This window comes from Ranitomeya variabilis, chromosome 8 (genome assembly GCF_051348905.1).
Source record: "Ranitomeya variabilis isolate aRanVar5 chromosome 8, aRanVar5.hap1, whole genome shotgun sequence".
NCBI lineage: Eukaryota > Metazoa > Chordata > Amphibia > Anura > Dendrobatidae > Ranitomeya > Ranitomeya variabilis.
Window position 1 is genome coordinate 157,569,594 of NC_135239.1, and position 21,505 is coordinate 157,591,098.

Below are 21,505 nucleotides of genomic sequence, written 5' to 3' on the forward strand. Positions count from 1 at the left end.
CCTGCGCTTAGCAACCCGATGTTTACCCTGGTTACCCGGGGGCCTCGGCATCGTTGGTCGCTGGAGAGCGGTCTGTGTGACAGCTCTCCAGCGATCAAACAGCGACGCTGCAGCGATCGGCATCGTTGTCGCTATCGCTGCAGCGTCGCTTCGTGTGAAGGTACCTTAAAGGTACCTTCACACGAAACGACTTTGTAACGATATCGCTAGCGATCCGTGACGTTGCAGCATCCTGGCTAGCGATATCGTTTAGTTTGACAGGCAGCAGCGATCAGGATCCTGCTGTGATATCGCTGGTCGTTGAACAAAGTTCAGAACTTTATTTGGTCGTCCGATCGCCGTGTATCGTTGTGTTTGACAGCAAAAGCAACGATACCAGCGATATTTTACACTGGTAACCAGGGTAAACATCAGGTTACTACGTGCGGGGCCGCGCTTAGTAACCCGATGTTTACCCTGGTTACCAGTGTAAAATGTAAAAAAAACAAACAGTACATACATACATTCGCATCCCCCGCCGTCTGCTTCCCACACTGACTGAGCGCCGCAAAGTGAAAGTGAAAGCACAGCACAGCGGTGACGTCACCGCTCTGCTGTTAGGACCGGCGCTCAGTCAGTCAGTCAGTGCAGGAAGCGGACGCCGGGGGACGCGAATGTAAGTATGTACTGTTTGGTTTTTTTTACATTTTACGCTGGTAACCAGGGTAAACATCGGGTTACTAAGCGCGGCCCTGCGCTTAGCAACCCGATGTTTTCCCTGGTTACCCGGGGACCTCGGCATCGTTGGTCGCTGGAGAGCGGTCTGTGTGACAGCTCTCCAGCGATCAAACAGCGACGCTGCAGCGATCGGCATCGTTGTCGCTATCGCTGTAGCGTCGTTTCGTGTGAAGGTACCTTTAGTAAAAGTATGGCCGAACTTGTGTTTGCAAGAGCTACATGTACATTCAAATAGTTTTAGGGGGTGAAATCCTGCTGACAGATTACCTTATGCTACGTTCACACTATCAGTAGGTGTTCAGTATTTTACTTCAGTATTTGTAAGCCAAAACTAGGAGAGTAGCAATCAGAGGAAAAGTACAAAAGAAACATGTCACCACTTCTGCATTTTTGGCTTGCAAATATGGTTTTGAAATACTGACCAAATACTGAAGGTGTGAACATAGCCTTAAAGTGAACCTGTCAACCAATTCATTCTGCCAGGATCACACCTAAAATGAGAGACCAATCAGCTAAACCTGAGAGAAGCAGCCGGACACCTGCTTCTTGGACTTGCCATACTTGTCACATCGTTCCCAGACCGCATTTTAAAGTATATTTTTTCTGAATGTCAAAGTTTTTCAGAGTGAAATATGCAAAGCTGTAATAACAGAGACCGTCAATGATTCAAGCTGCCTATAGTTCGAGCAGCAACAATATGCTGATGGGTTCCCTTTAAGGCAGCGTTTACACACTGAGACCAAGGTGCATTTTTTTTCCACTTCATAGCCGCAACTTGTGAACAAAGCCTAAAACATTTGGTAGAAGTTGTGAAGTTCGTTAAACATCATTGCTGTAGTAGACTCAGCTCCAGTGCTCAGACTGGTATCACCATATCCTTGTATGGCATGCAAGCAAATATCAACACTTTGCTGATTTGCTTTTTCACAGTAGATTTACTTTGCCAATTCTTCTGCAGATTTACTGTGCTAAAAATTGCACATTCTGAGGATCTTAAAACTTGCAACAAGCTCTCATTTTCATGCAGATTTTTTGCTACAAGTAGATGAATTTTTGGAAATCCATTAATTTGTATTGTACTGTATATTTCAGCGGAATCTGCACTGCAAATCAGCAGCAATTCCAACATGTCTGAATCAGAGCCTAAATGATTTATCTTGCACACAGTTTTTGTTGCTTATTGGTACTGTCACATTGCAGATTATTGTGAACAATCATGAAGCAGCCATCACCTCTCTCAATACATAACATTTACACAAAATGTATACAAGGGATGGCAAATGAAGTGATAAGCTATCATCCCTAATGTCTGTATTCATGGATTTATGCAACATTGTTTGCAATTTCAGATAACTCATTACACACTTGCTTATTAATGTGTTTTTTTTTGTTCATAAAAATAAAACATATATTACTGTATAAATTACTATTTTATTGTCCTGCTAACTTTCAGTACATAGCAAAATGGCCTTCTGATTATGGCTGCTACCAGCAAAATCAACAGTATGCTTGGGGTATTTGTTAGTTGTCTCCAATATTAAAGGGATTTACTGTGGTAAGAAAGAAAATAAGTATGAGAATTTAGGGGAAAGGAGATTAAAAATGGCAAAAATGAGGGTAATTACCCCATCTCAGATAGGACATCACTCGGAGGCGTATCTAGGGTTTCTGGCACCCGGGGCAAGAATTCATTTTGGCGGCCCCCCCCCCAGGACATATGCGATTTGCACACTTAGTCATGTACCCACGAGCCGCTCTCCTTAATGCTCTCAATATTCAGTGAAAAACTGAGAGAAGCAGGAAGAGAAGCCATTTTCCTGAAGCAGAGTTTGCATCTCGGCTTCAGGAAAATGGCCGCCGCGATCTCCATCTGCGCACGCGCGGCATCCCGCGGCCATTTTCCTGAAGCCCCGGGCAGCAGAGCGCTCCATCTGCGCACGCGCGGCCACAGGAAGATGGCCGCCCCCACCGATCACCAGGGGAATAGAGTAGATTGCGCTCTTTTTCCACACCTATGAAGTGGATTCGGGCCTTGGGCATGCGCAAACCACTACGCCACCAACGGAAAAATAAGCAAGATCTGGGGGAAGGAACAGCGATGTCACCAAGCCCATCCGACTAGACCAGCCTGATTGACAGGCGAAAACGGCGACTTTGGTAACGTATTTCGGCAGCACAGGTGGGGAATCAGGGTCCACAAAATACACTATTGTAATGACAGCTCAGGCCCTATTTAACGGTATTTTTATCTCATATGGAAAAAACGGGGTGACAGGTTCCCTTTAAAGATACAAGTGTCATTATAATGCTCCTGAATAAAAAATTGCCCCTCGCTATATTGTCTGCATAAAATATGACCCCCACACTGTCCCTCTTATGGTACATGCTCTTCACACTGACCTCTCCTTTCCATACCGGACCCCTCTTCACACTGTCCTCTCACACTGTGTCCCCCCTATAGGGCCCAGTATTTATACTGTACTCTCTCATCACACTCCCCCTCCTTGGTATACTGTCCCCTCCAGGCTGTGCCCTTACACTGTCCCTCCATGCTACGCCCCCACTACTCAGGTTCTTTTCTATGCCCAATCACTTTTCTCCCCCCATACTGTCTCCTCACACTATTCCCCTCCCTCCTCATACTGTCTCCTCTCACATCCCTCCTGTTCACCATACTGTCTCCTCATATATTTACCCCCTCACTTTCTATACTGCCTGCTCACCTGACTCCCCATTGTGTCTGCACACATCCCATCACCCTCACTCCCCGTACTTTGTAAACATGCATTTTTCACATCGCTACTCATACTGTGCCCGCATACATTCCCCCATTCGCTCCCCATACTGTCTGCACCCATCCCCCTGTACTGTTTCCTCATACATGCCCCCCATTGCCCATACATGCCCCCCATTCTCCTGTACTGTTTCCTCATATATGCCTATTATTTTCCTCTACCCCACCCCATCTTTGCTCTCTTCACCACCTCCATCTTTGCCTTCTCCACCACCACTATCATTGCTTTCTCCCCCACCACCCCATAATTTCCCATTCCACCACCTCAATCATTTCCTCCTTTGTCTTTTCCACCATATCCATCATTTTCTCTTCCCCCACCATCCCCATCATTGCCCTTTCCACCACGATCATCATTGTTCTTTCCGCCGCCATCACCATACTTGCCCATTCTACCACCTCCATCATTTTCTCCCCCTCCAATATCATTAGTGTGCTTTTCACCACCATGATCCTTGTCCATTCTACCACGTCCATAATTTCTTCCCCCCCTCATTATTGCCCTTTCCACCACCTCCATGATTTCCTCCTCCCCACCATCATTGCATTCTCCCCCACCACCATCATTGCCCATTCCACCACCTCCATCATTTCCTCCCCCCATCATTGCCTATTCCACCACATCCATCATTTCCTCCTCTCCCTCCATCCCAATTATTGCACTCTCCCCGTCAGCCCCATCATTGCCCTCGCCTCTCCTCCCCGTACACACTCACACAAAACCATTTACCTCTCTGCACATTCACCCGCAGTGCTACGCATGCACGCACAAACACACACACACATATTGCGTACAGTATAATGGCCACACCTAGTTACTCCTACACACGCGGCTGAGCTCCGTACACCTTGCACACACGGCTCCGCTCCGTACACCTCGTACATACCCAGCTCCGCTCCATACACCTTGCACACACGGCTTCCGCACCGCACACCTCGTACACACCCAGCTCCGCTCCATACACCTTGCACACACGGCTCCGCTCTGTACACCTCGTACACACCCAGCTCCGCTCCATACACCTTGCACACACGGCTTCCGCTCCGCACACCTCGTACACACCCAGCTCCGCTCCATACACCTTGCACATACGGCTCCGCTCTGTACACCTCGTACACAGCCAGCTCCGCTCCATACACCTTGCACACACGGCTTCCGCTCCGCACACCCAGCTCCGCTCCATACACCTTGCACACACGGCTCCGCTCCGAACACCTCGTACACACCCAGCTCCGCTCCATACACCTTGCACACACGGCTCCGCTCTGTACACCTCGTACACAGCCAGCTCCGCTCCATACACCTTGCACACACGGCTCCGCTCTGTACACCTCGTACACACACGGCTCTGCTCCGTACACACACGGCTCCGCTCCATACACCTTGCACACACGGCTCCGCTCTGTACACCTCATACACACACGGCTCTGCTACATCCACACAAACCACTCCTGACCCCACACAAAACCTTACCCTCGTCCAGCACCATGAAAACCAGCAGAGTCCTGCACTACACAGAGGTCCTCCCGTCCCGATCATGTGACTCTGACTCCTCCCCTCCTGTGACCTCATCCTAGGTCCTGTGCGCACAGAGCAGCAGCAGCCATAGTTGTGGTGTGCGGCTCTCTGCGGTGGAGGGGCTCTGCTTCGGGACAAGTGCAGTCCCACCTGCGACCACGGTAGTTACGCTGCTGACACTTGGGATTCCATGCGCAGCACTTTCTCTGAGCCGGCTGTCAATTTGACAGCCGGCTCAGAGAACGGGACTATAATCGCAGTGAGGGGGCGGCAGAATGCCGCCGACGAGGAGCCTCCTTGGACCGCCGCATCATCAGGCGGCCCGCTGGCACCCCCCTGTCGGCTGCGCCCGGGGCAAATGCCCCGGCTGCCCCCCCTGGATACGCCACTGACATCACTATTAGGGCTCGCTCACATTAGCGTATAAAATATAGCTCCGATGTTGCTTCTGAAAAGTTAGACGAGTGGAATCCGTATGGTTCAACTTATGTTATGAGAGTGCTATGTGAGTGTGTGATTTATTTTCCTCACCTAATATCTGTATGACATGCGTATTTAATTTGTATGCAATGCACTTTTAACATCAGCTTTTACATACTTTAATTCTCTATGTAATTTAAAGCTAGTTTTCAAAGTAATAGAGCAATGTTATATACAGGTGCTTCTCACTAAATTAGAATATCATCAAAAACTTAGTTTATTTCAGTTCTTCAATACAAAAAGTGAAACTCATATTATATAGTCATTACAGAGTGATCTATTTCTAGTGTTTATTTCTGTTAATGTTGATGATTATGGCTTACAGCCAATGAAAACCCAAAAGTCATTATCTCAGTAAATTAGAATAATTATCAAAAAACACCTGCAAAGGCTTCCTAAGCGTTTAAAAAGGTCCCTTAGTCTGTTTCAGTAGGCTCCACAATCATGGAGAAGACTGCTAACTTGACAGATGTCCAGAAGGCAGTCATTGACACACTCCACAAGGAAGATAAGCCACAAAAGGTTGTTGCTAAAGAAGCTGGCTGTTCACAGAGTGCTGTATCTAAGCATATTAATGGAAAGTTGAGTGGAATGCAAAAGTGTGGTAGAAAAAGGTGCACAAGCAACCGGGATAACTGCAGCCTTCAAAGGAGTTAAAAAAAGTCCATTCAAACATTTGGGGCATATTCACAAGGAGTGGACTGCTGCTGGGAGTCATTGCTTCAAGAGCCACCACACACAGACGTATCCAGGACATGGGCTACAAGTGTCGCATTCCTTGTGTCAAGCCACTCATGACCAATAGACAATGTCAGAAGCGTCTTACCTGGGCCAAGGAGAAAAAGAACTGGACTATTGCTCAGTGGTCCAAGGTGTTTTCAGATGAAAGTACACTTTGCATTTCATTTGGAAATCAAGGTCTGAGAGTCTGGAGGAAGAGTGACGAAGAACACAATCCAAACTGCTTGGGGTCTAGAGTGAAGTTTCCACAATCAGTAATAGTCTGGACAGCCATGTCATCTGCTGGTGTTTTTAAAAATATTAAAAGGAAAAAATATATATATAAAAGTTCAAATCACCCCCCCCCCATTCAAAATAAAATAAAAAAACACATATTTGGTATCGCCGGGTTCAGAATCGCCTGATCTATCAAGATGTAAAATAATTAATCCAATCCGTAAACGGCGTAGAGAAAAAAAAAAAAGTCAAAACGCCAGAGTTAAGTTTATTTGGTTGCTGCAACATGGCATTAAAATGCAGTAACGGGAGATCAAAAGATCGTATCTACAACAAAATTATATAAATAAAAATATCAGCCCGGCACACAAAAAATAAGCCCTCACCCAGCCTTAGATCCTGAAAAATGGGAGATGATACGGGTCTTAAAAAATTACACAATTTTTTTTAATTTTTATAAACTTTGGATTTTTTTTTCACCACTTAAATAAAAAAGAACCAAGACATGTTTGGCATCTATAAACTCATAATGACCCGAAGAATCATAATGACATGTCAGTTTTAGCACTTGGTGAACATGGTAAAATAAAAACCCAAAAAACAGTTGTGGAATTGCACTTTTTTTGTAATTTCACCACACTTGGATTTTGTTCCTGTTTTCCAGTAAACCATCATACATGGTACATGGTTAAACCAATGGTGTCCTTTAAGAGTACAACTCGTCCTGCAAAAAACAAGCCCTCACATGGCATATTGACAGAAAAATAAATAAGCTATGGCTCTGGGAAGCAGGTGAGCAAAAAACAGAAATGCAAAAACAAAAATGGGCTGTGGCATGAAGGGATTAAAGGGCCACTGTCACCCCCTCCAGCCGTTATAAACTAAAAGAGCCACCTTGTGCAGCAGTAATGCTGCATTCTAACAAGGTGGCTCTTTTAGTTTTTGGTGCATGTATTCCCAAAATAAAGCCTTTTATAACTTCTCCAAAATACCTGTCTTTCGCCAGGGAGGCAGGTCCTCACCCCCCTGCTTGAAACGCCACACTGCCGTCACTCAAATCTTCAGGGGCGCCGGGCGCCGCCCCCTCCGCGCTGTTTTCACATGGAGAAGTTATAAAACGCTTTATTTTGGGAATACATGCACCAAAAACTAAAAGAGCCACCTTGTTAGAATGCAGCATTATTGCTGCACAAAGTGGCTCTTTTAGTTTATAACGGCTGGAGGGGGTGACAGTGGCCCTTTAAACAGTAGTGTTCAAAACATGGATCTGGTTACAAGTCAGCTCAGCAACAGTACTCAATGTCAAGCAGACAAGATTTTAGGGTGTATAAAAAGAGATAAAATACCATGATCCCAAGGTATAAATCGCTGGTTAGGCCACATCTAGAATATGGGATCCAATTTTGGGCTCCACATTTTAAAAATGATATTCTGAAGTTAGAGTCCGTTCAAAGGCAGAAACTAGATTATTACAAGGGATGGAAGGCCTCTTATATGATGAAAGGTTGGAAAAGTTGAGCTTGTTAGGCTTAAAAAAAAAAAGACGCCTCAGAAGGGATCTCATTTACATGTATAAATGTGTGGTCAGTACAAAACACTGGCACATGACTTATTCCATCCAAAGACCATACTAAGGACCAGGGGCACTCATTACCAGTGGAAGAAAGGCGAATCCAGCAGCTAAACGGGAAAGGGTTCTTTACAGTTAGAGCAGTCAGACTGTGGAATGCCGAACACAAGAGGTAGTAATAGCAGATACTATAACAGCTTTTAAAACAGGACTGGATGATTTCCTCAGTACATATAACATTATGGCTTATAGTTAATTTAGTGTCATAATGTATAATTGGTGGGGAAAGTTTGAACTTGATGGACCTCTGTCTTTAAAAAAAAAAAAAAAAAAAAATTAAGGTTCTGTATTTTTCACTCAAATTGGGGTGCAGAGTGTACATTAATGAGAAAAGAAATGAACTTTTTTCAATTTATCAAACGGCTGCAATGAAACAAAGAGTGAAAATTTAAAGGGGACTGAATATTTTCCGTACCCACTGTGTTGATTTCTGGTGGGTCAACAAAACAGACTTTTGTTTTTGTAAGCCTGTAATATTAATTTGTAAGCTGATATTTGATATAACATAGTGTGCTCTTATCCTTGATGAATAGGGAGGTCTACTGATATGCTAATTATACATCGTCTAGCCCAGATAGTTTGTTGATTTTTAAAACAGACGAGGAAGATCTATGCAAATAGGTTACATAATCAAACAAGGCGACTTGGTCATCTGTAAGGCTGAAGGACACTGGGAAAATTAAAAATAGGTTATATACCTCTGTAAAGAGAGTCAGACAGGGTCTGCCAAGACATCCTAACACCCAACGGACCAGAGAGAGGACCGCAGCCAATTCATCATGGCACCATCACTAGGGACACGGATCTATCATTCTACAGGATACAACCTAGGGCTTTTCAGCTCCAGTTGGAAGAATACAGATCTGCTCCACTGATTATAGTGAACCATGGATACGGCTGGAGAAAGCCAGGGTTGGGACCCGTTGGCCGCCTGGCTCCATGGAAATCTTCAGAGAAGCCAGGTTGTGATGCTCGCAGTGCACAGTGCGAGTGGGAAGTCATGTGACCAAAAGTATGCAATTTGCACATTCCAACTAAATTCTCAATACAATAAGGGTATGTGCACACGCTGCGGATTTGTGTGCGGATTTTTCCGCGCAGATTCTGAAAAATCCGCAGGTATAACGCCCTGCGGATTTACTGCAGTTTTTGTGCAGATTTCACATGCGTCTTGACACCCGCGGTTTCCAATTATGGAACAGGTTTAAAACGCTGCGGAATCCACACAAAGAATTGACATGCTGCGGAAAATAAACCGCAGCATGTCTGCGCAGTATTTTCCACAGGATGTGCACTGCGGATTTAGTTTTCCATAGGTTTACATGGTACTGTACAACGCATCGAAAACTGCTGCGAATCCGCAGCGTCAAATCCGCAACGTGTCCACAGACCCTAAATAAGTTGTCTGGTCTAAAAGAAAAAGACTGCAATCACTCTGTGTCCGCAGACTTGTGAATCCTTCAAGCACACACACTGGGCGCTGCGAGGATTCGCCATTGCCTACCCCGGGAATGATGGTCAAGACTGGCATTGCTTACACCAATCTTAATAAAAGACTATTTGACTGGAGCTGGTGCATTCAACCCTATTGCTCTTGACCGACGCGCCACAGTTTGGCGACTTCCTTGACCCCATATTTTTTGTTCATTTCGTGCAATATCTTTACAGTACTTTTATGGACATCAGACACTTTTTCTTAATAATGTGATCAACTTTGGAGGAAGTTTTCCATGCTCATCCACTTCTAGGTTTGTCATCTGTTCCATAACCTTTTTCTTTCTTTATTATAAGTGACATTTGACTCTGAGATCACTTGAATTCCATAGCTACCTTTTTTTTTTTGGCTTTTTTGACTTCCCTCTCAGAATAATAATGTTCCTGACATCTGGTGATAAATTTGTCTTTGCGATGTTTTAACCGAAAAACACACAAATAAAAAACTAAACTTTAGGCAACATTCGACTACCCATAGCAAAATAGCGAGAGCGAGAGAGAAAGTCTGGCTCAACCAGCTGGATCAGGTTTTTGGTGCAGGGGGAGTTGATGCGCAGCAAGGTGTTGATCATACTTGGGACCAACAATGTATGCAGATGAAAACGTATCTGCTGAAAAGGTCACGTCGATGGTGGAATCGGTCTCTATTGGAAAAATATGTTGCTTCCAATATGATTCCACGTGGATTACGAGTGAGAGCTGTACCAACATTTGTAGTTGATGATGAACCGTTTATTGGCAAATGGGAGGAAGCATGCAATATATGCTCTATGACTCTTCTGCAACTACTAATTAATATGAATTCTACTGATATTGCAGAACTTGACAAAATGATTGATAGTGCCCAAATAGAGATGAAAAAGGGATGTTCAGGGGAGAAGTTGATGCAATTTGAATCCGAATTAGACAAAACTATGGATCAATGTGTCAAAAGAATACAGGATAGTCATACATCAAAATTGAACAGAGACCTCAAAGACTATCAGAACAAGAAAGTATATCTTTGGAGGAAGAAAACTAATTCGGATCTCCATAGGGCTTCATCGAATAATTCTATTACATCAACTAGTGGACAATCAGATACCTCCTCAGTTTCAATTTCTTCATATGGAGACTCCCACAGATTAAGGGATCACGCCTACCATCCGTATAAAAGAGCACCACTTGGTGGATCCTCTACAAATAGGCGTGATAATAAGGTAATAAATCTTAGTGATCATAAACTCACTGCATCTGATTTATCGCTTTTGGGTAGGGGTCTTTCTTTCTCTCCCACACCAGGGTTTGATACCTTTGGGGCTATTAAGGATTTGCATATTTTCGCCAGGTCATTGTTGTTCAAAAGGTATTACTATAACGATGAATTTTACAAACTTTTTCCAACAGAGGAGGAACAAGAGGCAGTAAGAGTCTTGGAGGAATTGTCCGAGGAGCATACTAATGCAGGAGGTAAGATTCAACCATCCATCCGTCTGCGTTCCACCAGGTTTCCCCCTTTTTCGTCCTGTCCCAGCATCGATTTGTTCGTCTGGGTGGTATCCAATGAGTTTCTAAGTATCCCTAAATTTCGTGGTACGGATAATTTAACAAAGGAGGAGAGGATACAGTTGAGGTTCCTCCAAGAACTGCCGGATATAGTGCTTAAGCCGGCCGACAAAGGTGGCAACATCGTTGTCTGGCCAAAACAGATGTATGAGAGGGAAGCGTTTAAACAACTCAATAACACCACGTGTTATAGGAAATTAACCTATAATCCCCTCTCTGCATTTGTCTCTAAATTAGAATCCATCATTAAGAGGGCCTTAGACAATGATGTTGTCACCAAAGATCTGGCCTCGGCACTTCTGGTAAAGGAGCCCACCATTCCTACCCTTTACCTTCTACCGAAAATACACAAGGACTCATTGGTGCCACCCGGTCGACCTATCGTGTCTGGGAGGGGGAATTTTCTTGAACGTGTCAACGGATGGATTGACTATTATTTGCAGCCACTTGTGTCCTCCCTGCCGTCCTTTCTCAAGGATACCGGGGATTTCTTGCGCAGGATCGATGGACTGTGCTTTGAGAGTGATACTCTTTTAGCTTCCGTGGATGTTGAATCCCTCTACACTAACATTAGACATCAGGGCGGTATTAAAGCGGTTCGGTTTTTCCTTGATTCTTCTACTCTTGCTTTACCGCTGAGGGATCTCATCCTGGAGCTACTTGAGTTCATTCTCACACACAACTTTTTTGTGTTTAAGGGTTCCTTTTACCTGCAGATCCAGGGGACAGCCATGGGGGCGGCCTTTGTGCCCTCCTATGCGAATCTGTTCCTGGGTCTGTGGGAGAGGGACCTATTCCTGTCCGACAAACAGGGGTCGATTGAGCGTGTTCTTTTATGGGCACGCTATATCGACGATATCTTCTTTGTCTGGCAGGGCACCTCCATCGTCCTTGCGCAATTCATCTCCACTTTGAACAACAATGAGCTGAATATACGCCTCACCCCTGTCTGGGATTTGAGGAAGATTGACTTCCTGGATGTCACGATCTGTAAGGATGCGGGGGGTATGCTTCAAACGGACATTTTTAGGAAGCCTACGGCTACCAATACCCTCCTGCATTCCTCATCATGTCATCCTTCCCATATGATTAGGGCTATCCCGGTCGGTCAATTTTTACGCCTTAGACGTATGTGTTCCAGCGAAGAAGATTTTGAAGCCCGTGCCAAAGAGTTAAGACTACGCTTCCTCTCAAGGGGATATAGTGGGCGTATTTTAAAAAAAGCGTACCATCGTGCAAAATATTCTGACGGGGATGCCTTTCTCTATGGGAGGGCCAAGACAAGACCCACGACGAATAATCAGATAAGATTTATTACTTCTCTCCATCCCCAACATATTTGTATGCGGGCAGCTATGAAGAGAGCTTGGCCAATTCTACAAGCTGACCCAATTCTAAATAAGTTTCTTCCGGCCGGTCCGTCACTTACGTTCCGGAGGGCTAGAAACCTTAGGGATCAGCTTACTCACAGTCACTACGTTGGTCAGCCAGTAACTACATTCCTCAGCCAGCCAGTAACTACATTCCTCAGCAGTGCTGCCGCACGGAGTGGATGTACCCCCTGTGGCAAATGTATTGCCTGCCCGAACATTGAGCGGTGCTCCTCCTTCTCTAACTCTGATGGCACTAAGAATTACATCATTAAAAAATATATATCATGTACCTCTAGGTACGTGATATATTACGCCACCTGTCCTTGTGGGCTTATTTATGTTAGTTTGTGTTATGATCTGGTGGCCTAAGAGCAGCATGAGAAGTACTCTGGAGAAGGTGGTACCTGTACTGACCGCAGACCCTGAACTTAACACCGCAACTAGAAGTAGCCGTGGAATGTACCTAACACTCCCTAGACATCTCGACACAGCCGGAGGACTAATTACCCCTAGAGATAGAAAAGGGAAAACTATCTTGCCTCAGAGAAAATCCCCAAAGGATAGACAGCCCCCCACAAATATTGACTGTGAGAGGAGAGGGAAAAACATACACAGACTGAAATCAGAATTTAGCAAAGGAGGCCACTTCTAGCTAAATAGAAAGGATAGGACAGAGTACTATGCGGTCAGTATTAAAGCACTAAAAAATATCCACCACAGAAAATACAAAATCTCCACAGCTAACTAAAGATATGGAGGGTATATCTGCATCTCCAGAGATACCTGCTTGGCTAAACAAATCCTTATACAGACCAAGCTGGACAAGACAAAAACATGGAAAAGAACTGAACAATAAGGCCACAGCATGTGGACTGCAAAAATCAAGGCCAGAACTTATCTTTGTTGAAATGAACAGCAAAGCAGGAGAGACCAGGAAAGGATGTGAATCCTCCAGGAACAATGGACAACTGGCACTGACTAAAGGGTCAAGCAAGACTAAATAGCCCCAGGGCCGCCATCAGGGCATGACAGGCATCACTGCTGTATGGGGCCCGGAGATGAGGAGCAAAAAGGGGGGCCCGCCGCCCGAGCACGCTGACAACCCGGTCCGCGCTCTGCTCGGGCCCCCTCTGACATTTTATTCATGCTGCTGCAGCTGCTGCGCTGCCATTGAGCCGATTAACTACCTGTGGGCTGGCGTCTCCGCGTCTGGCGTGTGTAAATGCAGGCTAAATGAGCGCTGTAGCTTTAAGGGGCCCGGTGCATCATGGGCGTGTGACGTCACACGCTGCCCTGCTCCACTTCCTCATTCCGGAGCAGAGCAGCGTGCGGTGTGCCACGTGCCTGCTGCGGACGGCGGTGGAGCAGACGGCGGAGCAGAAGAGGCAGGCCGGCGGCAGCAGGGGACCACCGCACGATGAGAGGACCGAGGACATGCAGGATGCTGGAGCTGCCCTGCAGACCGGACCAGACGAGTGGAGCCGGCAGCGGGCGAGCAGGGTTAGTACCGTCCGTCCGGACTCCGGATGCAAACAGGGCCCGGGGGTGAGGGCCCGGGGGTGGGGGCCCGGGGGGGGGTTTATTTGCTGCCTGCCTGCACGGGGGTCTGATTCAAACAGGGCCCGGGGGCCCCCACCCCGAGCCCTGTTTGAATCAGACTCCCCGTGCAGGCAGGCAGCAAATAAACCCCCCCGAGCCCCCACCCCCGGGCCCTCACCCCCAGGCCCTGTTTGAATCAGACCCCCCATGCAGGCAAGCAGCAAATAAACCCCCCCGGGCCCCCACCCCCGGGCCCTGTTTGAATCAGACCCCCCGTGCAGGCAGGCAGCAAATAACCCCCCCGGGCCCCCACCCCCGGGCCCTGTTTGAATCAGACCCCCCGTGCAGGCAGGCAGCAAATAAACACCCCCGGGCCCTCACCCCCGGGCCCTGTTTGAATCCGACCCGTGGTGCAGGCTGAGGCAGGCAGCAAATAACCCCCCCCCCACCCCTGTTTGGGGGGGTTTATTTGCTGCCTGCCTGCACGGGGGGGTCGGATTCAAACAGGGCCTGGGGGTGGGGAGGTTTGTTTGCTGCCTGCCTGCATGGATTCAAACAGGGCCCGGGGGGGGGGGGTGTTGGTTTGCTGCCTGCATGGATTCAATGAGGGGGGGGGGTTTGTTTGCTGCACATTCCAACAAGGCACAGGTGGAGGTGGTACACATATAAAGTATCCTTGCGTCCGTATCCTTGTGTCCCTGCTGGACACGGGGGCAGAGATGCTGGACACGGGGGCAGAGACGCTGGACACGGGGGCAGAGATGCTGGACACGGGGGCTATGAATGATGCTGGACACGGGGGCTATGAATGATGCTGGACACGGGGGCTATGAATGATGCTGGACACGGGGGCTATGAATGATGCTGGACACGGGGGCTATGAATGATGCTGGACACAGGGGCTATGAATGATGCTGGACACAGGGGCTGAATGATGCTGGACACAGGGGCTATGAATGATGCTGGACACAGGGGCTATGAATGATGCTGGACACAGGGGCTATGAATGATGCTGGACACAGGGGCTATGAATGATGCTGGACACGGGCAGAATGGAGATATGGGGTATGATGAAAGACATGGGGGCATAACTGGAGACAGATGGGGCATGATTGGAGACACTGGGGGCAGAATTGGAGACAGATCGTGCAGGATCATGGGGCAGGATGGATATGATGGAGACAGATGGGGCAGGATGGGGAGATCATATGGTGCAGAAAGGATACTCATGAGGGCAGGATGGGAGAACATATGGCTGACGCCAGGAATGAGATACACGGGGCCAGGATGGCGAATATTATTACCATAGGGACTAATTAAGGGATATTATTACTGCAGTGATGTATTTATTTTTTGAGGACACTGTTTTAAATGAGGGGGCGGTCCTGTTACTGTGTAGAGTGACACTATGTCGCCTCTTTTTCTTTATGCGGTGTAATGTAGAAGTTGGGAAAAATTAAGTAATGTGTTCTACAAGCGGAGCTCGAGATAACTCTGTTATTTCCTGCAGAGACGAGTCCTGGCTGGAAGACATGATGGCGGTCTGTGCTGGATGAAAGATGAAGGACTTCACCTAGAGACGTCACTGGTAAGTCAGTGTTACCTGTACACTGACACTATACACTGTATACTATATACAGAGCTCCTGTGTATAATTTCACTAGTGATCACTGTATTATCTGTACACAGACACTGCATACTAAGTACAGCTCTCCTGTGTATAATGGCACTTAGGCCGGGGTCACACTGGTGCGAGATACGGCCGAGTCTCGCTGGTTAAAAGCAAGCTGTGGCACCTGCACTCCGGAGCGGAGCGTGCAGCTGCATAGCAATACATGGAGCTGCACGCTCCGCTCCGGAGTGCCGGTGCCACAGCTTGCTTTTAACCAGCGAGACTCGGCCATATCTCGCACCAGTGTGTCTCCGGCCTTATGGTGATAGTGTGGTGCTTTTTTTTATTACTGATCAGAATTGTAGTATTCAGTCACTATGTGGTGGTAATATGTGGTCTGGACATGGTGTTGCGGTATTTGTCCCTTGTATGTGATATTATTCGATCACTGTGGTGGTAATATGTCATCTGGTCATGGTGTAGCGGTATTTGTTCTTTGTATGTGATATTATTCGATCACTGTGGTGGTAATATGCGGTCTGGTCATGGTGTAGCGGTATTTGTTCTTTGTATGTGATATTATTCGATCACTGTGGTGGTAATATGTCATCTGGTCATGGTGTAGCGGTATTTGTTTTTTATGTGATATTATTGGTCATTTTAAAAATTGAAAAATAAATAAAAATATACCTAAATTGTTTTGCATATTTTAACAAATATTTAATAGGTTACAGCAGAGTAGGGCCTCACCAAAAGAGTCTACCGTGTTATGGTGGCGGCTTACAAAATCTTTTGGCCAAAACAAAAGCTGCCGGCTATATGTGTGATCTGGTGATGGGAACTGTTAGGGTATGTGTCCACGTTAAGTAAACGCTGCGTGTTTGACGGTGCGTGGGGCCACAGCGTCAAACACGCAGCGTCCAGATGTTCCAGCATAGTGAAGGGGATTTTATGAAATCCCGTCTCCACTATGTGTGGTAACACGCACCCGGCGGCCCTGCGACTCCGGACATACGGCGCTTCTTTTAAGATCGCAGCATGTCCGTGTTCCTTGCGGCAGCTGCGCCGCCGCAAGCTATAACACAGGGCCCTATGTGTGGGGTGCGATGATCCCGGATGTGTGCAATGAACACATCCGGCATCATCGCGTCACAGTAGGGGGCGGGGCTTAGCGCCGAGCGGGTTTGCCGCTCCGACGCAGCAACCGCCGGCCATCCTGAAGGTGGACACGTACCCTCAATGTGTGATTGGTGAGAAGTGGAGTTTTTCCAAGAGAGAGCGGTGGGACTGTGGACAGTTCGAGGGGTGGAGCGTGGAGGCAGGGCTGGGGTGGAGCCTGGGCGGAGTCTCAAGGGGGCCCCGAAAATGTTGCCAGTATGGGGCCCCGAAATTTCTAGTGGCAGCCCTGAATAGCCCAGTCAGAATTGCAAAAAGTGAACACACCTGACAAATGCTGCGACTCAGAGACAGCAGCGCTACCACTTACAACCACCGGAGGGAGCCCAAGAGCAGAATTCACAACAGGTTTGACCACAAGACAGTTTAAAGTTAGAGTGAGGGAACATGTTCTGGGTATTTTGGCAGCGGCCGAATGCACGGATGTTACTACCCTTAAAACATTGCCCAGGCATTTTAGGGACTTCCACTCTTGTGATGCAGCACTGCTGAGGGTAAGGGGTATAGATCTCCTTAATATTAACATTAGGGGCGGTGCTTTGTCCAAACGCCTTGCCCAATTGGAGACAAGGTGGATATGGACCTTACGTACCATTCACCCGTATGGGTTGAATGAGAACATTTCATTCGCCCCATTTTTGTGATCCACTCCTTGCTGCGTATCATGTGGGTATCGTGATCCACGGCCTGGTTTTTATTATTTATTTTATTTTGTGTGTTTTCTGTGTGTTTACTGTTTTTTTATTTATATTATGTAGTACTCGGATATCTTGAACACTGGAGTATTGATGGATGTGAGAGAATTCTTCTAGCAAATATCTCTACGTGTCAATATCCTCCATCGGCCTTTTTTGCACTGTTATGTGGTGATTGTAATGCTGCTGTTTCCATGTATATGCTATGCTTGTTCAATTAGTGGTATTATGTACCATGGGTTTTTGTTATTCCACATGTGCAACATTTAATGTCTAATTTTGGTATTTGTATGGAGTGTTTATATTGCATTTTTGTAGATATTGCCATAATATAGTCCTATTACCCTGTGATGAATATTTATATCGGAGTCATACATTGGTGATTTTTTCATGCTGGCATTTGTGTATTTTATTGTGTTATTATTCTTGTAATTTTTCATGTTTTTCCATTTCTGCCCCATTGCAATATGGCAGTGTCACTGCTGGCTAGCTGTGTGCGCATGCGCCTGTGCGCTCGGCGGTGGGAGCATTCCTGCTTTCCATCCGGCATGTGATCAGGTGGGGCCCCACGTGTTTCTGGTGCTGGCGGCCATGTTGGATGCGGCTCGTGCTGTCTGGCGTTCAGGTGCGGCGGTCTGTTATTTTACACACTTCCGCCTTTGCGGTATATAAAGCACACTATATGGTCGGTATACTTACCCCCTGATGAAGGAGCAGCTTGCTCCGAAACGCGCGTCAGGGTCGGATCCAGGCACGCTTCCTACTTGCCGGTCCTACGGGTGTTAGGTATGTAACAACGCTGATATGTTATTATTGTGGTAATGTTGCCTATGATGGTCCCATGCTCTTATTAAGTGCACTGCCTCTAGCTAGCATGGGCAATTACCCGAATATTGTATAACCCTGTGTGTGATCGGTTTATGGGTTTCTGTTCTGGTCCGGTTTACTTGGCCGGTTTCGCATGTGTGCCCCTCTTCTCTTGTGCCATATTTCCTATTTCTGTCTGATGTTTTTAATATTGTATACTAAAATAAAATAATCTTTTATTGGACCTTCATGGCTATTTGTTCCTCGTCTTTTTATATTTGCTACTGTTTGGCAGCTGGTCCGTATTGGTCCCTTATGCATATTTTACTTCCGTGATGATGTACTGGTCATTCACAATTATTGCAGTATAAAGTATGCTTGCCCCAATATTATTGTGCCATGGCAAAATATGCAAAACAATTGGCCCAGCAAATATTGAAAACTAACACATAAAGGGATAAAATAACGTCAAACACAATTTTCATTCTTACAGCTGACAACCATTTGCTTCCGGTTTACTAAAATCACCAGGAAAATGGCATCACAACAACCAGACAGAAGTAATCACACTTTAAAAAAAAAAAAGCATTGCTTTTGGTTGCCACTGTATTTATAAGAAGAGCAGATCATTGTGGCCCCTTCAAGCTGATCGGGAAGATGACAAGAGCTGAACCTTCTCCAATAAGGAATTAATGGCTTATGATATTAATATTCTGATCCCAGAAAACTGCCTGTATGAAGTGCATCATCGGACTGGAGATTTGCATGTGACATATGACCCTCCTGGTAGAATAAACTTGGCATACAGGAAATTGTATAAGTTGTATTTTAATATGATCCACGTGTTGTAATAAAAAATTATACATACAAACGTTTCAGTTAATCAAACCTTCCTCAGTGAACCAACTGCAAATAGAGAGTAGGTATGTGGTATAGACACCGTTATCCATGAAGGCTATATAAGCCTGTGATGAATGGCCTATGGCTGTATCAAAAGGAAAATACCTTATCTTGCTGAGATGAGTGGGGGCAGTGACGCGGTGTCCACCGCTTGTCGTACACCGCGTCACTGCCCCGAATCATCACAGCAAGATAAGGTATTTTCCTTTTGATACAGCCATAGGCCATTTATCACAGGCTTAAATAGGCTGTGTGTTGTGAATTCTGCTCTTGGGCTCCCTCCGGTGGTTATAAGTGGTAGTGCTGCTGTCTTTGGATCGCAGCATTCATCAGGTGTGTCCACTTACTGCAATTCTGACTGGGCTATTTAGTCTAGCTTGACCCTTTAGTCAGTGCCAGTTGTCCATTGTTCCTGGAGGATTCACATCCCTGCTTGGTCTCTCCTGCTCTGCTGTTCATTTCAACAAAGCTAAGTTCTGGCCTTGTTTTTTGCAGTCCACATGCTGTGGGCCTTATTGTTCAGTTCTTTTTCATGTTTGTCTTGTCCAGCTTGGTCTGTATAAGGATTTGTTCAGCCAAGCCGGTATCTCTGGAGATGCAGATATACCCTCCATATCTTTAGTTAGATGTGGAGATTTTGTATTTTCTGTGGTGGATATTTTTTAGTGCTTTAATACTGACCGCATAGTACTCTGTCCTATCCTTTCTATTTAGCTAGAAGCGGCCTCCTTTGCTAAATCCTGATTTCAGTCTGCGTATGTTATTTCCCTCTCCTCTCACAGTCAATATTTGTGGGGGGCTGCCTATCCTTTGGGGATTTTCTCTGAGGCAAGATAGTTTTCCCTTTTCTATCTCTAGGGGTATTTAGTCCTCCGGCTGTGTCGAGATGTCTAGGGAGTGTTAGGTACATTCCACGGCTACTTCTAGTTGCGGTGTTAAGTTCAGGGTCTGCGGTCAGTACAGGTACCACCTTCTCCAGAGTACGTCTCATGCTGCTCCTAGGCCACCAGATCACAACAGTACAACTGGCCAACAATGAGTTAATCGCATCTCAGAAGAAGGGAAGGAAAGTGCTGAGCCATTTTTTTTTCTGTAGTTTGTTGTGGGTTTTTTTCCCCCCTTTACCTCTGGGTGGCTCAGGAGTTTGGCACTGGCATGGATGTTCAGGGATTGGCTTCTCGTGTAGATCAACTTGCTGCTTGAGTACAGGGTATTTCCGATTATATCGTTCAGACTCCGGTTTTAGAGCCTAGAATTCCAACTCCTGATTTGTTTTTTGGGGACAGGTCCAAATTTTTGAGCTTTAAAAATAACTGTAAACTGTTTTTTGCTCTGAAACCCCGTTCCTCTGGTGATCCCATCCAGCAGGTTAAAATTGTCATATCTCTGCTGCGTGGTGACCCCCAGGATTGGGCATTTGCCCTGGAACCTGGGAATCCGGCTTTGTGTAATGTAGACACCTTTTTCCAGGCGCTTGGGTTATTGTATGATGAACCTAATTCAGTGGATCATGCTGAGAAGACCTTGTTGGCCCTGTGTCAGGGTCAAGAAGCAGCAGAATCGTATTGCCAGAAATTTAGAAAATGGTCTGTGCTGACTAAATGGAATGAGGATGCCTTGGCGGCAATTTTCAGAAAGGGTCTTTCTGAATCCGTTAAAGATGTTATCGTGGGGTTCCCCACGCCTGCTGGTCTGAGTGTTTCTATGTCTCTGGCCATTCAGATTGATCGGCGCTTGCGCGAGCGCAGAGTTGTGCACACTATGGCGTTGTCTTCCGAGCGGAGTCCTGAGCCTATGCAGTGTGATAGGATTGTGTCTAGAGCTGAACGACAAGGATTCAGACGTCAGAATAGGTTGTGTTTTTACTGCGGCGATTCTGCTCATGTTATTTCTGATTGCCCTAAGCGTACCAAGAGAATCGCTTGTTCCGTTACCATCAGTACTGTACAACCTAAATTTCTGTTATCTGTGACCCTGATCTGCTCATTATCGTAATTTTCTGTCATGGCATTTGTGGATTCAGGCGCCGCTTTAAACTTAATGGACTTAGAATTCGCCAGACGTTGTGGTTTTCCCTTGCAGCCTTTACAGAGTCCTATTCCTTTGAGGGGCATTGATGCTACACCGTTGGCTAAAAATAAACCTCAGTTTTGGACACAGCTGACCATGTGCATGGCGCCAGCTCACCAGGAAGATTGTCGTTTTCTGGTTTTGCATAATTTGCATGATGCTATTGTGCTGGGTTTCCCATGGTTACAGGTGCATAA

The 21,505-nt window shown here is 46.3% G+C and overlaps 1 protein-coding gene across 2 annotated transcripts in view; it reads left to right on the forward strand.

Annotated features, from left to right (window-relative positions):
- Positions 1-19,098, forward strand: part of FAM227A (family with sequence similarity 227 member A) — a 166,852-nt gene extending 147,754 nt beyond the window's left edge. For both annotated transcript variants that reach the window (XM_077278628.1, XM_077278627.1), the window contains one exon: positions 17,595-19,098. The gene's annotated coding sequence lies outside the window, so the exon portion shown is untranslated. The remainder of the gene's footprint in view (positions 1-17,594) is intronic.
- The last annotated feature ends 2,407 nt before the right edge of the window (positions 19,099-21,505 follow it).